Source organism: Buceros rhinoceros, unplaced genomic scaffold (assembly GCF_000710305.1).
Source record: "Buceros rhinoceros silvestris isolate BGI_N320 unplaced genomic scaffold, ASM71030v1 scaffold2060, whole genome shotgun sequence".
Lineage (NCBI taxonomy): Eukaryota > Metazoa > Chordata > Aves > Bucerotiformes > Bucerotidae > Buceros > Buceros rhinoceros.
Genome location: NW_010390013.1, coordinates 162,371 through 169,489, shown reverse-complemented (window position 1 = coordinate 169,489; position 7,119 = coordinate 162,371).

Sequence of the window (7,119 nt, the reverse complement as noted above, 5' to 3'; positions counted from 1 at the left end):
TCTATACCTAATTAGAGTGCCAAGAGCTTGATGCTTCTAACTCTGTTTCCCCATGACAATCTTTCATGGATTCACAGGGCTCTGTATTGAATGTATGTCTGCACCACAAAATTGTGGGAGAGAGAACTGTTTCAGCATGTTCATCCAAAGACACGAGACCTATAATTTTATACCAAATTGGCTCTAATTGCCAGCAAAAGCATTGCCTGTGCTGAGGCATTCTCTAAGGGCTTGTCTTCACTACGTGGAAAGTCAGACCCTCCCACTGTCCACAAAGTAAAGCCCTCTGACCTAGGGCTTTAAATATGGAGTAATTTATCTGGCTAGGATTACCTGCTGAGAAAACCATTGAGAACTAACGATCTGTCCTTTCCTCTTCCCAGCACTGAGAGGCAGACTGCAAAGCACAGGGCCAGTTTCCGACGAGAACGGGGTAGTATGAATGAACTGGAGGGAGGTGTCTACAAAGCTACAGGGTGAAATTAAGGTAACAGAGAAAGGCACCAGAATACAAGGTGCTAGTAGAAGTTGCTGAGGTAAAACTGTTCTGAGGCACCTAAAATATATATTTGCAGTTTTAAAATAGTTTTTCCAACTGCTGAAGAGGAAGAACAGTCCCCTGGTCAGACCATTAGAAAACCTGGTTTTCCTGAGTCAGCTGGAGTTTTTTATACCTCAGAGACACAAAACATAGCTATGTTGCCTTTTTATCTCCATCTGTAAAATTGGGAACGACAGTTCCTCACTACTTCACAGGAAACACTAAAGACTTTGAATTGCTCTAACATTATTGTAATAGAAGCTGTAGAAGCACTTATGCCAACATGCTTTTTTACTTACTAATAAACATTCACAAGTCTTCAAAAAGAAGAGATCTCAATGTCCTTTAAGACATACAGAGTACAAGTGTTTATCATCAAGAGTTTATCCTAAAGCAGAACCATAAAAATATTAAATTCTATGTTAATTTAAGTAATTTATAGAAACTTCCTTTAAATACGACACAGATACCCTAAGTTCAGAACTTGGAAGAAAGAAATTGCAGGTGACAGAACTTGCTGCTCTTAAGATACCTACCTTCTCAATGTCAGCTACCAAGGATCACTGTCTTAATATTTTTCTGGAATTACTAAGAATGCACAAAAAGAAACAAGAATTACTTGAAAATGGCATTATTTATGATTTTAGGTTTCCTATGTGAGCACAGAAAAATCTTGGTTCCAGTGTATTGACCAGAAAATGAGTAAAAGATCTAATGATTAATGCTATGTTTGCTTTGGGACAATCTCTGGAGTGTCACAGAAATATGTGCAACAAAGCAGTAGCATGACTGTGAATATTTCATAGGAAAAGGTTAAGCACAGTGTGGGTTGTGTTATTTTTTCTTTAAAAAATGATCACATGCCATCCAGGGCACATAAATCCTTATTTCAGGATTCATTTTCTTAATTGTTTGAAGACTCAGCATGAGCCAGGAGCGTTACTGAGGCTAGTTATTATGCTTGAACTGTTGGGAAGCATCAGAGAGAAAGCTAAAGAAAACAATGTGAGATGGTTTTAGTTCTCTGAGACACTATCTACACAGACTAGTCTGTTTATTTATCAAGCAAGAATAAAACATCACTTTTTGTGGTGGAATAAAAAATAATTACTAGTTGAATACCATGTTAAAGTGTCTCCCAAATGGAGATTCATACCTGGGCTTGCTCAGCATACAAAAAAGAGAGAACAGAATCTTCTGTTCTGGTTGTGCTTGCAGGTAACGGTGTCAGCCAATTTCCAGTGGAGTCTGTGGCTGTGTGTCGTTTGACCCGGAGGCACTAGGCATCTTCGTGAATGTGGTTCATCAACAGGCAATTTTGCCCTTATGCTGTTGGAAGGAGGATTACTCCACTTAACTTTAGTTGCTCTGAAGTAGTTTGACAGCCTCACATGTAAAAGAAATACATAAATGCAGACAAAAGAGTACGAAGTGGAAACCTACTCAGGATTTCTGCTTTTGTTGTGCTGCTAATTGTTTCTGTCAGGCAGTTTGTGACCCCTTATGTCCAGTTAAACCAGTATTTAGTCTTGCATGACTATGAAAGTGCCAGTCCCTGAGGTAACTTATGTAGAATAAAACATTAATTACTTCTTTCTTCTTCTAGATGGCCTTATGCTTAAATTACCGTTGTTAAACTGCAGGTGTCTACAAGAAGCATGGAAACAAATGAAAAACCAGTCTTTAAGTTTTCACCCCCTTTTTTTTTCACTCCCTAAACTCTACAAGAGACAAGGAAACTGCAGAAGTCTGATTAAGCCTATTTAATTTTTTATAAAACCTCAGCTGATTTCCAGTCAAAAATGAGCTACTGTGTAGCTAAAAAGGCAGGAGGCTTAACCCCAGTCTTGTGCACATGGCCATTTGCAAAAAAAATTACCTTCCTGATTCTGCATTTCTCATTCTGCACATCTAGACATTGAACTGGCAAGAAAACACTTCTCAGCAAGCCAGAGTTCGAAGGCGAGCTCAGTTACAGCGGCAGAAGTGTGCTGGAGAAGAAATGTGCTCCTTGGGGAGTGCATATCCTCAAGCAAGTCTCAGTTTAGTTAAGCTTACTTGGTTCTAGCTTCAAGTGCATCCTGAAGCATTGCAGAAGTAAGAATATATATAAACATATTTTTAAGAGCATAAGACTTATTACAAGGACTAACACAAGCTGCTGGCTATAAAACAACAAACAATATATGCTAGCAAGGAACACCAGATTCTTCCCTTCAAGATACAGACAAGCAAACTCCTGTATACTTTGCTGCCTGAGATAGTGGGTCCCAGTCCTTTCTCCCAGAATTATGGAAGCAAGACATTTGTCCTCAAGTACACTATGAGTGTATCCTACTCATTTCCCTTGCCCTTGGATTCTTCTTGCATCTTCACAGACAGCCCAGAAATACAGGATCAGACATTTTTAATGGTAACTCTCTGATATTCGTGGCACTAAGTTTTAGCCCAGGGTCTGTCTGTGGTGCAGCACAAAACCAAACATCAGACCTGGGGAACTGGCCCATATACCATCAAATGTGTTGGAATTTGTCTATGTAATTATAAAATATGCTTCCATGTAGTCTTAAGAAAGATGGAGTCATATCTATATATGCTCTGAGTATTTTTTATTAGCATAGAAAGATAAAATAACTAAATATTCAAAAGTATCCCAGATTACTTTTAGCTTTACCATATTACAATTTTTTTTGAGCAATATGTTGTTTGCTATTTAGTACATTGACCTTTAAAGGTTGAATTTATATGAGGCAAATTCTAAGAGTTTTTTAACACAACAAACCCAAGGAACTTGAAAATAGAAGAAAAAATCCTCCCAATGTACATTTTCCTTTTCCATTCTTCCCTGCTTCATCCACTGGACTGCACAGGAGACCACCCCCTTAACAGAAAGAAAAATCACATGTCAACTTGCCTCACCTACAGAACCTTCAGGCAAAATGCATCACTTTTTCGGGACTGTCAAGGACTGAATAAATCAGAGATAAGTGGGTTAAAATGTCAGCACCCACTGGGACCAAAATAAATCTACCACATTTTTTCATCCAAGTGAAATCCCAACTGTAGTACCTCCAGCACTTCATTCATTCATTCAGGAAGACAATATAAAATTCTTAATTACTATTTTTAATTTCTTTTTTTTAAAAAAAAAAGTTATTGGGTTTTTTCCCCCCTCCCCTTTTAGCAAGTCTGTGGAAGGCATCTTGTGCAAAAGGTCAGATAAGTGTGATGTGAAAGATGGTGTTAAAAGGCTTTCAAACTTTGTTTATTAATAGCTATAACCCTTTCACCTCTACTACATCTGTCACCGCTAGGTTAAATATCATTTATCTTACTGGTCACCTGACTTCTTGTCATTAGTACAGGAAAATGCCACAAAAAACACTGAACAGTGACAAATCTATTATATAAAAATGCAAGAAAAGAATTGCCTGAGCTCTAATAATAAAACATAACCTAACAGGGAGTAACTAAAGACACCGAGGATAGCCTCTGGCGCTAAAAGCATTCACTGGGCCATTGATCACTGAAGACAACACGCAGTGACCTCACACAAACACAATGTAAACTCCCAAACTCATTGATGGCATTCCTAGCACTCTGTCCACATTTATATTGCCTCTCTGTAAACTGTTTGACATAAGCAGTGAAAGATGGAATCAGAAAAGGGCCTCCTCAATATGATGAGGATATCACCAAATGCAGCTGGATGTGAGTTAACTTGTAGCTTACTTTGATGTTCAAAGAAATCTCAGGCCAAGATGTGTGTTAATGCAATTTTTGTAAGATTTTTAGAAGTATATTTTTCCACCTAGAGAGCCAAAAAATATGCTAGAGTATAAAAATTCCCTGAGTCTTTTTTGAGGTTGTGAAGAAAATAAATGGAAAAAATATACTTTTTTTATTATGCAATTGTCAGGCAGAACGTTGTTGCCTTGTAAGTCAAATCATGCACTCAGAAAGTCACATGGGTATATGTCTGTGGTTGTGTATATATATGGGTTCCTCTTTTCTCTCCCTGTATCATTCCTTCTTTATCTTCTTTCCTTCCTTCTTTCCTAAGACCAAATGTGAATACAGAGAGTACAAAACTGAAGGAAGCAGCAGAATGATATCAGTTAGCATGTTAACTACTTAAACAATTTATTTAAAATAAAAAAAAGTTTCAATACTGATTGGTATCAAAATAATGGACTCTCTTGCTTGGATTATTGTAGATGGGAAAGCTCAAGGACTGTTCTTTTTGAAGAGGGATGCTGTACAAGTTTTGCAGACTATTTTTGACATCGTAGACACTGTACTCCTGCAGTCAGCAAGCGAACAGGAAGGAGATATTACTGGAAAGTGTTCCTAAGCCACTAGCTATAAGGAAGTTCTTTCTCTGTTCCCAAAAGAAGAAAGAAATCAAAAAGGAACAGTGAAGCTGCGTCTGATGTGGTTTTTACTCTGGTCCCGGAATGATGAAGACACCTTTCTTGGGAGCTGATTGCAAAGTTACATTTCAACTCATTTCTACTGGACTGAGATGGTACTATTTGATTATTTCTAAGCATATTTTGCTATCATTATGCACGCTGCAGGAACAGTTATACATCTCATGACTTTGCACAGTTCTAACTGAAGTGTCAAAAAAACCCCAGGCAACAAAATGCAACATTACCTTCCTGTATGCTAGGAACACAGAAGCATCTCATAGCTTTGAGGTTTTCAGAAAAGTTACTGCTTTTAAGCCATGAGAAAATACCTACGCTGGTGTATCCTTTTACTACAAAAGACTACAGCTATAAGAAACTGTAAGGAGCACTGCGAGAAGAACTGCTACAAAGACAGGTAAATATATAGTATTGGCTTATAATTTGAAACTGCAGTAACAGAAAATTTTCTCTCTGGATTTGGCATGTAGTACGGTGAGACTAAATCCCTGTTGCAGTTTCATATTTTTGTTCTTTTCCTCTTCACCCCTCATCCTAGAGCTCAGACTAAAGCCTGAAGTTGCTAGGAGTGGCTATGAATGGACTTCCAGTAGCCAATTATTGTGGAGTGTGATGCCTTGGTTGCTTCAACCACCTGCTGGCCTTACTCTGAAGTGGAGCAAGCCTTGTGCTTGTCTGGGTTGTCTCAGCATCCATTTTTGGAGCATTTCCAGGCTTTCAGGTGAGGATTTTCCCTCTAGTGGGATCCAGGCTTCAGCAGACAAAGAAAATAAAAAATCAAATATTTTTTTTTCCAGCAGCTGTCTAATCTGATTCAAGTAGAGTGGCTAATCATTTTGACCCATCAGCATAGGTTTAGGAACCTACAAGTTGCAATGTGGGAGGTTAAAACCCCTCTAGTCTGATTTTCAGTCCATTGCCTCCTGCTGGCATAGCACCCACCCACTGCTTCCAGAACCTCTTCTCCAGAAGAACAGAGTATTTGATCCTCTTTCAACTACCAGTCTTTTGTAAATCTATCTAGTTTATTTTAACTACATTTTCACAGCCTGTATCTCTCTTCCTGCACTGCTTCTAGGAACTCTGCTCATTACCCATTCTTAGATGCCTATGAAGTGCAAATGGCTAGAACTTCTTCCTCGAATAGCTCAGCTCCTTTAGCCCTTTCCTTCTTTTGATTGCTATAAACTTATGAGTGCATTTTCCCCTCTTGAGAAAAAAAAAAGGAAAAAAAATAAAGAAAGAAGAGACTGAAACAAAAGAAGCAAACATTTGGTATCATCGAAAATTGCTCCATACACTGCAGCCTGTCATGTGAGTAGATCCTGTCTGCATTTGTCATATAAAGAGATTTTGGAAATATAATACAAATTATTGTTAAAATTACTTTGAGATAGAACATTTTCACTGAAAGAGTTGTCAGGAGTCAGGTTTCAAGTACAGCAGGATTCTGAACCATGAGATTAACAGTGATTAATTGCATCACCAAAATTGGTTGGCCCTTTCAGAGACTTGGAGGGGCACTCAGACAGTGGGACTTTCTGAGAGGTACTTATCCATACACTTTAACGTATCTGGTGGCTCCTGAAGGCACCAGCTACTGGCTCTGTAGTGAACCATAGCTTCATCTAGCTCTGCTGGAGTAACATTCCTTGCTTTGGCTGCATTGTCTCTCTGCCCAGCTTCTGGTTCCATGCCCACCCCTAGACAAATCACTAAAATGAGCCTGGCTCCCTCCTCTTTGTGCCCTCTCCTCAACTGTCTATATATAGTAATATGCTTCCCACACACACACCCCTGCCCCCAAGCCCTCTTGCAGTTAAATAGCTCTCAGTCTTTCCTTATAGCAGAAACGTTCCAGCACTTTAACCATCCTTGAGGCCCTTCACTGGACTCTCTCCAGTATGCCCATGCCTCTCCAGTCCAGACACAGTCACTGCTCCACGTGTGCCTCACCAATGCTGAGTGGAGGGGAAGGATGACATCCTTCAACCTGCTGCCAATATTTTGTCTAATACAGACCCAGACACTCAGCTTTCTTTGCTTAAATGGCCCATACCTGGCTCATGTTCAAGTTGGTGCCCAGCAGGATCCCCACATCCTTTACAGGGGTTGCTGCTCCCCGGATGCAGGACTTTTCAGTTC